General features: G+C 42.3%; 1 protein-coding gene across 2 annotated transcripts in view; it reads right to left on the reverse strand.

Moving 5' to 3' along the window:
- HIVEP3 (HIVEP zinc finger 3) overlaps nt 1-13952 on the reverse strand; it is a 473376-nt gene that overhangs the window by 445766 nt on the left and 13658 nt on the right. The window lies entirely within an intron of this gene.

Consider the following 13952-nt stretch of genomic DNA (forward strand, 5'->3'; position numbering starts at 1 on the left):
AAATTTTGGCAACGCCATTCATTATTGCCTTCCAGGGATTTCCGGGGTATTGTCTTAACTGCTAATTTTTTGAAGATATTAGTGACTTATCTAGAGATTAAGATTTAAAAGCTGACTCTTCAAAGATAATATACCAAAGGAAAAAAAAAACCATAACATAAATGAGTCCCTGTTGCCTTCTGAGCCCCTCTGCAAAGGATCCCATCCTTAAATCAGCAGAGGGGTCCTTGCCCACACACCCTAATGTCAACGGGGCCACAGGGAGGGCAGGGACGACCAAAGATAAATTGCTTTCGGAAGCAAGCCCTTCAGGCGTTCCTTCCGGGCACAGATCCTGAAACCTTGCACCTCCCAGGTGGCTGCTCAGACTAGCAGAGAACCAAGCCTTCAAGCCCCAGAACCCCTAAAGGTCTCCCTTCTAAAGACGGATCACATTTCCCGCTTTGCTGACAAGGAAACTAAGGTGCGGGGAGGTGAAGGGACCAATTCAATGGGCAAATATCTTTTTAGGGCAAAAAATGTCCCTCTCATCATCTCAAGGGTAGAGTACAGAGAAAAACTTCAGACATGCCTTTGGGGAGACATAAACTGAAGATTTCGGTGAAATGAAGCTACTGTTAAACATGTAGTTTTTTCATCTCACAAATCTTGCCACTAAAAAAGGATCAAGTGGATGCCAGTGTCCCAGGCTAGGTGCTAGCGATGAGCCACCTCGTGTCAGAGGCCCCTGCACGCTGCGAAGCGAGCCCCTCCCAGCAAGACATCTTCACTGGGAGGAGGGCTGCCAGGTGAGGGAGGGACAGGCCCTGGCATAACCGAGGAGGAAAGAGGAGAGGAAAGCAAACCAAGGAAATGCATCGGAGGCCTGAGGAAGAAATCAGAAGCACACCAGTTCAAAACAGGCAGAGCCCAACATGCACTCCGGGCCTAAAAATGTGGCAAAGATGACAGCGAGGTCTCAGGAATTCTGATTTTCTTTTAAAACCATAATGTGCCCCTCTCCAGTTGAAAAGCCAAACTGAAGCCGGCTTGTACATCCAGTGGTTAGAAACAAGGAAGAAGGGGAGTTCGTATTTTCATTCCTTTCGCATACCGGCATCTTTTCAGAAACTTCAGTATGTCGCTTAGGCAAGCCACAACCTCTTCAGGTGTCCATCCCTCGTTGGTCAAGCTGGGGCTAAAATGGTAAAAAATTATTGCCCAGAAAGGTAAAAGGTTGGCCCGGATGGCCACGTGAGCCTCACAACATGTGACGGTATAAATTCCTGAGGAATAGAAGTTATTTATGACAACCAAACAAGGTGTCAAGCAAGAAATCATACCTAACATGTACCGCTGACTTCCCATTAGAGAAATCCCGTTGTATGTGAGCAGTGGTTCTCAAACAGGGGTGACCAAAGAAGCAGCATCAGCATCACCTGGGAACTGTTCAAAAGGCAAAATTCTCGAGCGCCAACCCAGATCTACTGACTCATAAACTCTGGGAGTGGGCACCAGCAATCTGGGTTCCCTGATGCACTGCCGTGGTGACTCATTTCATAAACAAAAGAGCTCCTGATGTGTTTGTTCCAAACATCAGACTTCTCTGCAAGCGTGTCTATCACGTGGTTCTGGAGCCTTTACTTCCAACGGTCAGTATCTGTATCCGAGAGGAAGGGGAAACTCCACACACACAGGACGGGCCTCCTTGCTGTCCTGGATGCTCCCACCTACAGGGCTCTGCCCTGGCCATTCCGTCTGTCTGGAACACTGCCCCTTCCACCCCATCCCATTGAGGACTTAGCTGCAATGTCACCTTCTCAATGAGGCCTACCCTTCACCCACGATTCCTCTTTGCCCGCTCTATTTTTCCCAAAGTTCTTACCTCTTTCTAAAGAACGTAAGCTTTCCTTATTAATATAGGATAAGTAATATAGGGTTTTCTGTGTGTCTCCCTCTAGTAGGAGTAAGTTGTATGACAATAATCTGTTTTGTCTGTTAACACAGCCTGGAATAGGGCCCAGCACATAGCAGGCACTCATATGTATCTGTTTAACAAATATAGGAATCAGGCAAACCCCAGCACAAACATTTGGGGAGAGGCAGGGGGCACAGCCTTCCTTTATTTTGTAAAGACTAAAGTGAGAGCCTACCTTTATGAACTCGATGAAGCTTCCCTGTCTCATGGAGGGCTAGAGGACTATTGTTCTAGCACCTCGCTTAAGGGCCCTGTGTTGGTGCCCACAGTGCATGCTTCTGAAGGTATCCAAATGGCTGATAATCTTGCCTTGCAACCAACATTCACGAAAGAGAAAACTGCTAGAGCCACACTCTGAACCAGTAGGTGAAAGTGTTGTGTATAGAAATCTTAGCCATCAATGGGGCGCCTGGGTGGCTCAGTCAGTTAAGCATCTGACTTCGGCTCAGGTCATGATCTCGCGGCTCGTGAGTTCGAGCCCCGCGTTGGGCTCTGCGCTGACAGCTCGGAGCCTGGAGCCTGCTTCCGATTCTGTGTCTCCTTGTCTCGCTCTGCCCCTCCCCTGTTCACACCCTGCCTCTCTCTCTCTCTCAAAAAAAACAAATGTTAAAAAAAAATTTTTTTTTAAAAGAAAGAAATCTTAGCCATCAGTCTAATGCACCACTCGTCTGACAATACTTTCTCTCAAACAAAGCCTTCTCCGGTGTTTAAAAGTTAAGGCTGGTAATTAAATTGCACAACCATCACAGTCAACTAAAGTTCAATATTTCTGCTTCTAGCTTAAAACGGGAAATGGGAAATGGGAAATGGTGCCAAATGCCTATGATCTTTCCCTGGCCGCTTCAACAGGAGTGATTTGGAAGTAGGATGTCCAGTGTTTTGTAGCTAGTTTCTTTTTTATGCTATTCCTGGGAATTTCCGGTTCTAGATTTTTTTCTATAACATGTTTCTACACAGAGAGCTTTAAGGTCACCACAAGGTATGTGAAAGCTCATCGCTAGGAAAGATCATGTGCACAGTACCGAATCTGGGTTTTCCTGAGTAATGTAAGCACAATTATGAAATTCAGCGGAGGTGAGTCAGGCAAGTATCCAACTTACTCGCACATATGTTCAGGCGCCCTGCCCCTCACCTTTACCACAAACAGAGAGAAGACAGATTTTCAGAGGCTAGGCCACTACAGGCAGCATTTCTTTCCAAAAGTACATGCCCTTGAGGGATCATGAGATAGGGACGTGAGTCCCTGTTCCTTCTCCGGACTCAGGTCCCACAGTTCTCTCCAAGTATGAGCATTTTGTCACATTGAGCAGGATTCTGGAGATGAAGATACTTTGGTTTGGTGCAGTGTGGTGTAGTATGGTGTGTGGCGTGGTGTGGTGTGGTGTGTAACCACAAGCCATGAGTTTCATTGAGTGCCTAGTCGAAGAACGGCAACTGAGTGGAGAGAAACCAGTTTTACTGAGCTTATTGAGAGAAATCACAGTCTCCAGAACTGCAGGCAAACAGAGTGCTTCATGGGCAATTTGAGGACTTTCTAAGTAATACTGACCCTCCACCACCTCTGAAACTTCACCATCATATAGTGGCAAGTCTCCTCACAGAGGAGCATCTAGCATAGGAAGACACATTGTAATGACCAGGACACTTCCTGTGAGAGCAGAGGTCCAGGAAGTGCCAGGAGAGGAAGCAGAAAAGTGGCAGCCGGTGGTCACTGTACAGCACCTCCTCACGTTGCAGGATTCTCAACTTTTCTAGTGCTGGTGCCTACGAGAAAGCAGCCTACTCCACAACATGCCAGTATCTGTACTGTACTAAAATGTTATTGTAAAAGCAACACGTGCACTTAAAAAAAAAGTAGTACAGAAGAATAGAAAATGCAAAGCAGAAAAGTATTCCTCCCACTCCAGCCTCCATTGCACCCCAGAGTTTCTGAGAAGAAAGGGAAAGCCATAAGCCAGCAGGAGCCCATAAACATTCTTAAGTATACACTGTGTGTAATGGAATCCACTTTCTTCTTGAAGACATTCTTGACTTTGATTGCTAACAGTTGCTTTCTAGATCTGCTCCCAGTTGTTATACTAGGATTTATTTTCATTGCCCTACTGAGTTATTACCATGGTTTCTTGGGTCCAATATTTTCATCATTTCTTGATCATGTATTGTTTGGCTAGAGAATATGCTCCAGTAATTGTTCTTTTTTGGAAAGGCTATGTGGAAGGCATATTTTGAGTCCCAACATGTCTGACAATATGTTTATTTTATTCTCACATTTAATTATTCATGTGCCTGGCACAGCAGACACTACTGCATGTCACAACATTCATCTACTCCCACCCCTATGCTTCTCATAATAGGATCTTCTTTGATACAGGCATTCTCCCTCTCCATGTGTCCATGCAGGGTAATTCCTGACCTACATCAGTATGGTTATCCTATTACCTTTCCAATGATTGGCTTAGGAATAAGCATGTGATAAAATGTTAGTGGACAAAACGTGACGAAAAAGATGTAATTTTTTTTTAATTTTTTTTAATGTTTATTTATTTTTGAGACAGAGAGAGACAGAGCATAAACAGGGGAGGGTCAGAAAGAGAGGGATTCACAGACTCTAAAGCAGGCTCCAGGCTCTGAGCTATCAGCACAGAGCCCGATGCGGAGCTTGAACCCACGGACCATGAGCTCATGACCTGAGTCGAAGTTGGATGCTTAACCGACTGAGCCACCCAGGCGCCCCTATCAGCACTTCTGAATAAGAGATATTCTTGTCTTCCTCTGGACATTGTTGTTTCTGGATGTGGTGCCTGGAACTACTGTGGACATCTTGTCACTAGAGAAGAACTAGCCAACTAGAGAAGATTACAAAGCCAAAAAGCTGAGGATGACACAGCAGAATGGCAGAAGAATCAGGAAAGTTTTTTTGTCATTTATCATATTAAGCTGATGAATTTACCAACACTTGTGATGTTCTACCTCTGAATTTCATATAAAGTGAAATACATTTCCTTCTTATTTAAGCCCCTTGAGGTTGGCTTTCTGTTTCTTATACTCAAAAGCAGCCTAATTATTACAGCTGGGTATAAGAAAATATAGCTGGGTATAGAATTCTTGGTTTACTTTCATTTCAAACTTCGAAAGTATTATTCCATTGTCTACTAGCATCTAAAGTTGATTACTAAAGTGGTATGTGAATCTATTCCCCATTTCCTTGTGAATAATCTGATTTTTCCTCTTGCCTAGAGCATTCATAGTATTTGTCTTCACTTCCAGAGTAGTGAAATTCCATCAGAGCGTGTCTTAGTTTGAGTCTTTTCTCATTCATTCTGCTTAAAAGTCAGTGGGCTCCTTTAAATTCAAGAATTTGATTCTTTAGCTCAGACGAAATTTATTGTTTTATTTGAATATTTCCTTTATTTTTTTTTAAGTTTATTTATTTATTTTTGAGAGAGTGCATATGATCAGGGGAGGGGCAGAGAGAGAGAGGGAAAGAGAGAGAATCCCAAGCAGGCTCTGCACTGACAGAACAGAGCCCGACCCAGGGTTTGAACTCATGACCTGAGCCAAAATCAAGAGTTGGATGCTTAACCAACTAAGTCACCCAGGCGCCCTTCCTTTGTATCTTTTATACAAATATTAGACCCTCTCAAACCATATTTATTGTCTTTTTTACATATCTCTTAAACTTGCTACCTTTTTGTACCGGGTTCAGAAAGTTTTTTTAACTACATCTTCCTGTTTAGTCATTTGTAAGTTATTAGTGTCTTTTCTGTTATTCAGACATTTTACTACATTTTTAAATTTCAACAATTACATTTTTAATTTATGAGCATTTTTTTCTCTTCTTCTAATTACATCTTTTTCATAGCAATGTGTCATTATTTCATCTATGTGAAAATCTCTGAATTGCTTTTAATATTTCCATATCCTTCCAGGTCACTTCTTATTTGTTTACCTTGGTCTTCATCTTTTATGGTGTTGATTTCCCTCAGATGTCAAGTGGTCCTTAGTTGACCATTTATATTTACTGATGAAGGAGTTTGTAGAAAGTATAGGTAGCTCATTGCAAGTTTCCTTTGCAGTTAACAGGGTCTATTTGTTCTAAATATGAAGGCAGACTATGGCCTTTGTAAGGAGAGATCCTTCTCTTTGGAATACCTGGGTGGAGAGCAGGCAGGGGGATTTGGAATTCCCACCATTGTCAAACAAAAGTGGAGCACCTAAAAGTATTTCTCTCCTGGTCTGAAATGGCTTTTTTTTTTACCCTCCTGTTCAACCCCCAGGATTTCCACTTTATCCTCTGGGCCTGCTTCAAATATCATTCTGCCTTGCTTCCTTGCTCCAACTTCAGACCTTGAGCTTTCCTTCAGCAAATCTTTTTATAAGTTCACAAAAACAATTCTTAGAATTCAAACTCTATACACATCTAAGAAAGGAAGGAATTACTTAAGCCAAAATGTCCTGAGGACATCTTTCCAGTTAACCACCCAGACTGCTGCCTCACAGCTCATTTTTATCCTCTATATGTACCAATCCTAAACTTAGAGCCTCTCTGAAGAGAGATTTGCCCCATGGAATCTTCCATTTGAGTTCTAGGCCATGGTTTCCTATTATATACTGAACTTTCAAAATAATAAAATGCAAGCCCATATAATTTCCATCTTCCAGAAATTTGATGAAATCTCGTCTACCCAGAGCACTCCTTCCTGTTTTCAGAGCTGTCATGGATTCATTTTTCTCTACATATCTTTAACTGTCATTTAGTGGTTTCTAGGAAGGCAAGGGAGGTGAATGAACGTACCCAAGTCTTATCTTGAACTAGAATTCTTAATACATTTCTATTAACACAAATCTACTTTTTATTTCCATTTTTTGACAGTGTGAGGGGTTTTAGGGTGTTTGGGAAGTCCCTGAAATTTCATGCCAAATTTGATATGGATGTGCACACACATGCACATTTCTACAGAAATAGTCATACTTTCCATCACATTCTCAAGTGGTCTGTAACTCAAAGCAGGTTAGGAAACCAAGGGGAAATGGATAAGACAAACAATTGACTGTTCTTGGTGCAAGTGAAATCCACATAATGTGGGAGAAGGGGTAGGCAATGGGTTATAAGTGAAAACTGGTATACTGAGTAAAAAAAAAAAAAAAAAAACATTAAATCTAGACAAGTATGAGTGTATAAAGTCAAATACGCTTTTCTCAAATTGATTTTAACCAGAATTAATTTGTCTTGACCTACCTCCTCAATTCCCTCCAAAGTCAGAAAATTCAATCCAGGTTATTTTCAGGTAAACCCAGTCACTCTTGGGTAAGAGTAATAATTTCAAGCTTAGACTTGGTGATTTCAAAATATCACACCTCTATCATCCTTCTTGCCAAGGTTCTATCAAACACGGCTCAGGCATTTGGGCACCTGGTGCCTGCCCTGGCTTCTATCGCACTGCCTTCCTCCTACCTAATCTTTGGTCATTGGTCTCTATGCCCACCAAATCTTTCACCGATGTCCTTGGTTCTCATGTTGGCCTTCAATCATCAGTTCTAGAAGGGTCATCTGCATCCTTTTAACGTCAACCACACACTCCTTTGGGTTCACTGGCTCACTCGCTCTCAGTGTCTTCCCCCATTTCTCTCTTTCAAGACTATCTTGAAGACCAGGAATTTAGGACCCTGTTCTGTGATACTCTCTAATCTCAATCTTAGATTTGTTACCTTGTCCTTTTGTACTCTCACTGGTGCTATCCCATGATGACACAAAGTACTCCTCTACAAGGCTTCACCTTGGGGAACAGCAGCTTATGGCATAAAGACAGGCCACTAAATCGCTTTCCCTGAACCCATGGCAATATAAGCTCTAGCACGTCTCCTCCAGTTCTTCCCAATCTCTGCTTAGTTCGTGTTTAGTTTATAGAACAAGGTACTTTTGCCCCTCATCTACACTGCCATATTTATTGATTCTAGGATGTACGTCTCTTTACACATAGACAACTCTTAAACTGGGGTGTATCCTACAACTCATAACATCTTAGATTTCAGGACATACAGTATTTCCAATCTGTGGTTTATGGCATAACTTCATCCCTCATGTTTGCCAGGACTGCCGTAAACTGGAGGGCTTAAAAGAAAAAACAAATTTATTGTCTACAGTTCTGAAGGCTAAGGTTCAAAATCAAAGTATTGGCAAGGTTAGTTCTTCTGAGGGCTTAGCAAAGGGTCTGTTCCAGGCCTCTCTTCTTGGCTTATACATGGTCATCTTCTCCCTAGGTGTCTTCACAGGATCTTCCCTCTATGCATCTCTGTGTCCAAACTCCCTCTCCTCTTTCATAAGGACACCAGGCACATTGGACTAGAGCCCATCCTAAAGACCTCATTTTAAGTTGATTACCGCTGTAACTTCCGATCTCCAAATAAGGTCACATTCTCAGGTACTGGGGGTTAGGATTTCAACATACAAATTGTGGGGGAAACACACTTCAACCCAGGACACACTGATCCCTTCAAAGAGATTTGCTTTTGATGTTCAATACCCAACTCTCACAAACCAAAAGACTTGCTGGTCTCTGCTATGAATTTATATATAAATTCATATATAAATCTCAATAGAAACCCTGTTTCTTTATCTTTACCTTTCTGCTTTAACAATCTAAATGCTCCCCAGGCAATGAATTAATAACAGCATAAGTGGAGGCATTGGGTAACTTTAAGGGATGGGGAGGAAAGCAATCTCCATTAATATTTCAAAGTTTTTTCCAACTTCGTTAAATCAGCCCAAGGTGCTGAATTCACTGGGTGAAACTTGTAGCGGTCTGTCGTTTCCAGGGAACGCCTTCTATGCTTCTCAAAATTCTCCACTGAAGTACTTCCTGACAGCAGAGCAGTAGAAAGACACCCCAGGAATTTTGAAGACATAACCCAAAGCAGCTTACCAGAAGCATGAAATTTTTATATCTCCTGTTTAATCTTTAAATGCCACGTGAATTTGACTCTTCAACCCACATGCGGCAGTGGTTTTGATGAGGAAGAAAAATTCGAGACAATTTCCCCCAAAGTTCCAAGTAACATCTAGGAAGATGTGCCCAGTTTATCCTATGATTTCATGTGCCCCTGGCATAATGCCCCATGTTTGAGAACCACAGCTTTCAGTGGAGGAAATAGGAAGTTCCCCAGATAAAGGGGTTTTGTTTGTTTCCAGCAGAGAAGGATCTTCATTCTGGCATTGCCAGGAAACCAGTCCTTTTCCACCCAAAGGGCAGCATTTCCTGAAGAGCAGATACGTGTTCCTTCCCAGCTGGTGAAGAGTCTGCTAGGTGAAAAGAAAAAGGCAGGCCACTAAATTAACAATGCAGCCTGTACTTGAGCAAGGATGCGCACATCACAAGGAAAGAAAGAAGCCAAGGGCAAGCGGGGTCAGGGTTCAGGGAAAAGGAGAAAAACCAACAGCCACAGCAAAGAGCCAAGAGGTTAACAGAGTGTGCAAAGCATAAGCAGGAAGGCAGGAAAAGAAAGGGGACAGAAGAGATGAGTAGATTAAAATTTGTGACAAAGATCAGCAAAATCTGAAATAATGGGGAGACAGCAGAGCACAAATAAAACTGGGCCATGAAAAGCACCTACGTCCCGAGCTTTATAGAGTCCCTAGAGCAGCTCCAACGAAACTTCTTCAGGGTGCCTGGGTGGCTTCTGACTTCAACTCAGGTCATCATCTTAAGGTTTGTGAGTTCAAGCCCCACATCTGGCTCTGTGCTGACAGCTCAGAGCCTGAAGCCTGCTTCAGATTCTGTGTCTCCCTCTCTCTCTGCCCTTCCCTGCTCACACTCTGTCTCTCTCAAAAATAAATAAACGTGAAAAGAAGAGAAGAGAAGAGAAGAGAAGAGAAGAGAAGAGAAGAGAAGAGAAGAGAAGAGAAGAGAAGAGAAAACTTCCCCTAGTATAGTCCAGTGCCACCCCTCTGTCATTTCATCACCATCAGCTTGTTGTGTTGTGATGTCCACTGAAGTGGAGTTTCTAGGCAACAATGATGCTAAAGTTGCCAGGTGGTTTCCAGAATTAACTCCAAATTCTATGGACCGCTGATAAATATAGGTCTGAAAATCACCTAACCAACCCTTGAATTAATGCAAGTCAGTGACCAGCATTTTCCCCCAAATTTAATAAGTTAAAAAACAGTTCCTTGGGGCTCCTGGCTGGCTGAGTCAGTAGAGCATGCAGCTCTTGATCTCAGGGTCATGAGTTCGAGCCCCACGTTGGGCATGGTGCTCACTTTAAAACCAAAAAGCAACCCACGGTTCCTTGTTGGTTCTCATCCATATCTCTTGGATGGTTCAGCATCGACTTTGAGTGCATTATGGGCTGGGTTCCTGTATAGTATTGTCCAGAAAGGTCCCACTCTGCTTTCATCCTTCCTACTCGGCTCATAGACAGTTGGGATGGCAAACACATCCGTGACTTCCAGAACTGCGCTGGCCTCCAAAGGTCCATGGAAGCCCCATGGAGCAGCCAAGCAAGGGAGAAAGTGAGATGGCTCCCACAGATCATACTTAAGGAAATCCCTGGGCTCCGAGCCAGTCACACCAAAGCCCAATGGCACCACAATCAAAGCAAAAAATAAAACTGAATCTCTTCTCTTCTGTTTGTAATGGTGACAATGCTCAGTTCTCAAACTCAGGTGTGCAGGGAATGTAACTTTACTGTCCTCTAATCATCTAATTTATATTTAAATCCTCCAAATGTAATCGCAGGCAACTCAAAGTCTCTCCCCCAGCCTCGTGTCCACAGAGCTACATCTTAATTCCCAGGGCCTTACCCAGCGAGTGCCAAGGTGTCAGAGGCAGAGGGCAGGCACCCGGTGTTCCAAGTTTCCCCCATCCCCCAGCCTCTGCCCACACCTCCCCTCTCCCTCTCAGCCTTGGATCATTGCCACTCAGAGCACCACAGAGACTTCCTCTCCCGACCACAGGCCTCCTCAGCCCTCTCTAAGCCAACCTCCAAGCCTCACCCGCCCCTCTCAGGAGCATTTTCCCTGCCCTGTGCTGTGCAAGGGCTCTGGGGGGTGGGGGGGGGGGGATTGCTCTGCTTCCATAGGGCAAGAAGCCATCTCTGCTTAGATGCTTCAGCTCCATATTGGCCATCTCTGCTTGGATGCTCCAGGGCCATATTGGCCATCTCTGCTTGGATGCTCCAGGGCCACATTGGCAATGGGAAGCACCATCACACCACTGTCCTGGGCTTTGCCTAAACACAGGAGCACAGCCTTCCTCTGGTATCTGTCCCCAGACTTGTGAGGGGCTTACATAGGATTCAGGCTCGACACAGGTGCTGCCAGCCTCCTCAGGGTCCACAAACATGTGCCTCTCCTCCTTCCCTTCTAACCTCCCCCTCCCCTCACCAAGGGCACCATTACCACATTGGGAAAGGGAGGAGAGATTGAGGGGTGCTAGAAAAGGCTTCTCTTACTCATCAGGTACCCTTCTAAAACTACTGTCCCTGCACTGAGTCCTTTGGTGCCCCCGTGAGGACCAGGCTTTGGAAAATCAAAAGCCAAGCATTAATTTCTGAATTCTGCTCTGTCACTTGTCCCCTGAGGCAATGAACGTGAAATGCCCTGGCTGTCTAGGCAGGGGAATGCGCTATAAGTAAAAAGAACTAAGGGGACAAAAATCTCAGTGAGTAACTGGAAATGGTGTCCTGCCACACTGCCCGTCGTCCTTCAGCTGCCTGTGGCCCTGGCTGTGTCTGCTTTCCTCTCCTGCTTTGTCCCTTTTGAACTTCCCCCTTCCAAAGTCCTTAGTAAAAACATCAAATAATTACATGCTGTAACTGCTGATTGCACAGGGACTGGAGGAAAGGGCAAAAGGGGCTTTCCTGTAGGGGTGAAACAGCATGAAAGTCTGAGGAACAGCCAATAGTAGGATGTGGTTAAAAAGTAGAGGGCAAGTATCCCATTTATGTTTTAAAAAAAGACTTTGTATCTAGACATACACACATGAGCAAATGTACAGAAAAAATTCCTGGGAGAGCAGTAAAATTGGGAAGGAGACTTCCACATTTTTTTCTCTATATGCTCCATATTGTTTAAATTATTTCCAAGGAGAATGTATCTGTGTTCTGTAGAAAACTGAAAGGTAGGGTGCATGTGGAAGATAAGCGACAGATAAAGGTAGACAGGCAAGAAGATGGGGAAAAAATGCCTTCATTAGGAGTTGTATCTTTGCCATACTAATATATATTAATATTAATATTATGTATATAATATGCAATATAATATATAATTATATAAAATAATATATAATATATAATGATTATATACAATAATATATAATATATATTATAATATTAATATATTAATATATATTAAATGTTTTTATTTATTTTGAGAGACAGAGTGTGTATGCACACATGTGAGCAGGGAAGAGGCAGAGAGAGAGAGAGAGAGAGAATCCTAAGCATGCTCCACACTGTCAGCACAAAGCCTGATGCAGGGCTTGAACTCCCAAATCGTGACAGCATGATCCGAGCTGAAATCAAGAGTAGGACATTTAACCAACTGAGCCATACAGGCACCCCTCCAAACATTTTTCAACAAAATATATATTTCTTTAAATGAGATAATAAGTGTTCATCAATTTACTCTTTTCATTTGGCACTCAATCTCTGTTGACCATCTGATTTTTTCAGTTGATACAGATCAATATCAGTCTTTCTACCAGACATAGTATATTTTATTATATAGAGTATACCTTATATAACCAGTACACCAACTGGTTAACTTAGTTTACAAAAAATGCTTTAATGAATATTTGGATCTTGATATATATAATTTTACACATTTATGCAAATATTTTTTCTGAGATAAAATCCCTGGAAATTGACTGTTAGGTCATAGAGGATGCACATTTTAAATTTAAAGGATGTTGCCAAATGCCTCTAAAAATGCTGTAGAAATGGTCCCAATAACAGGGCATCAGAGTTCTCTTCTGAAAAACCTTAGCAACACTTGGTCTTTTAATATTTGATGACATGATTGGCAACACAAAATATATTATTATTTTACAAATATTTTCCTTAGTTTGACAATTACCTTTGATTTAATTACAATTTTAATTGTGCTTTTTGAAAAAAAATTAATTTTATGCAGTCCAATTTATAGTACCAAGATTTTTTAATGCTGACCCATATTTAATTGTGAAATTTTCATTTTTAACGAATATTAAATATTCGCTATTTAAATGAATTGTATTTATTTATTTATTTATTTATTCATATTTAAATATTGAACCTAGCTGTAACTTACTTTGGTTTAAGAATTTAGTAAGGATCCAGATCTTTTTAAATAAAAAATGTAATAAGTATAAGATACAGAGAAGTGCACAAATGCACAAGTTGATGAATTTCCACAAAGTAAATTTCATGAGCCTCCCATGCCATATTCCCATGTGCCACACCCGTGTGCCACACCATCCAGTACAGAAAACAGAACATGATCCACACCCAGGAAGCGCCCTTAATTTCCCCTTCCAGTCATTACCTCCCCTAGGCAACCACTATCCTGACTTATATCACCATAAGATTAGTTCTGCCTGTTTTGCTATCTGGCTTCTTTTTTTGAGGCGTATGCTTCTAAGATTCATCGAAGCCTTTGTACGCAGTTATAGATTTCTTACTCATATTCCTGTATGCATTCCATTGTATGAATAGACTATAATTAATTTATCCATTCTACTGCCTTTGGACATTTGGCTTACTTCTAGTTGGAGGCTGTTAATAATATAATATGAGTGCCATGAAATCCTTTTGTTTTTAATGTTTGTTTGTTTATTTATTTAGAGAAAGCACACATGAGCGGGGGGAGGAGCAGAAAAAGAGGAGAGAGAGAATCCCAAGCAGGCTCCACGCTGTCAGTGCAGAGCTTGACACAGGGTTCAATCCCATCAGCCATGAGATCATGACCTGAGCTGAAATCAAGAGTCGGACATTTAACCGGCTGAGCCACTCAGATGCC

Source organism: Acinonyx jubatus, chromosome C1 (genome assembly GCF_027475565.1).
Source record: "Acinonyx jubatus isolate Ajub_Pintada_27869175 chromosome C1, VMU_Ajub_asm_v1.0, whole genome shotgun sequence".
NCBI lineage: Eukaryota > Metazoa > Chordata > Mammalia > Carnivora > Felidae > Acinonyx > Acinonyx jubatus.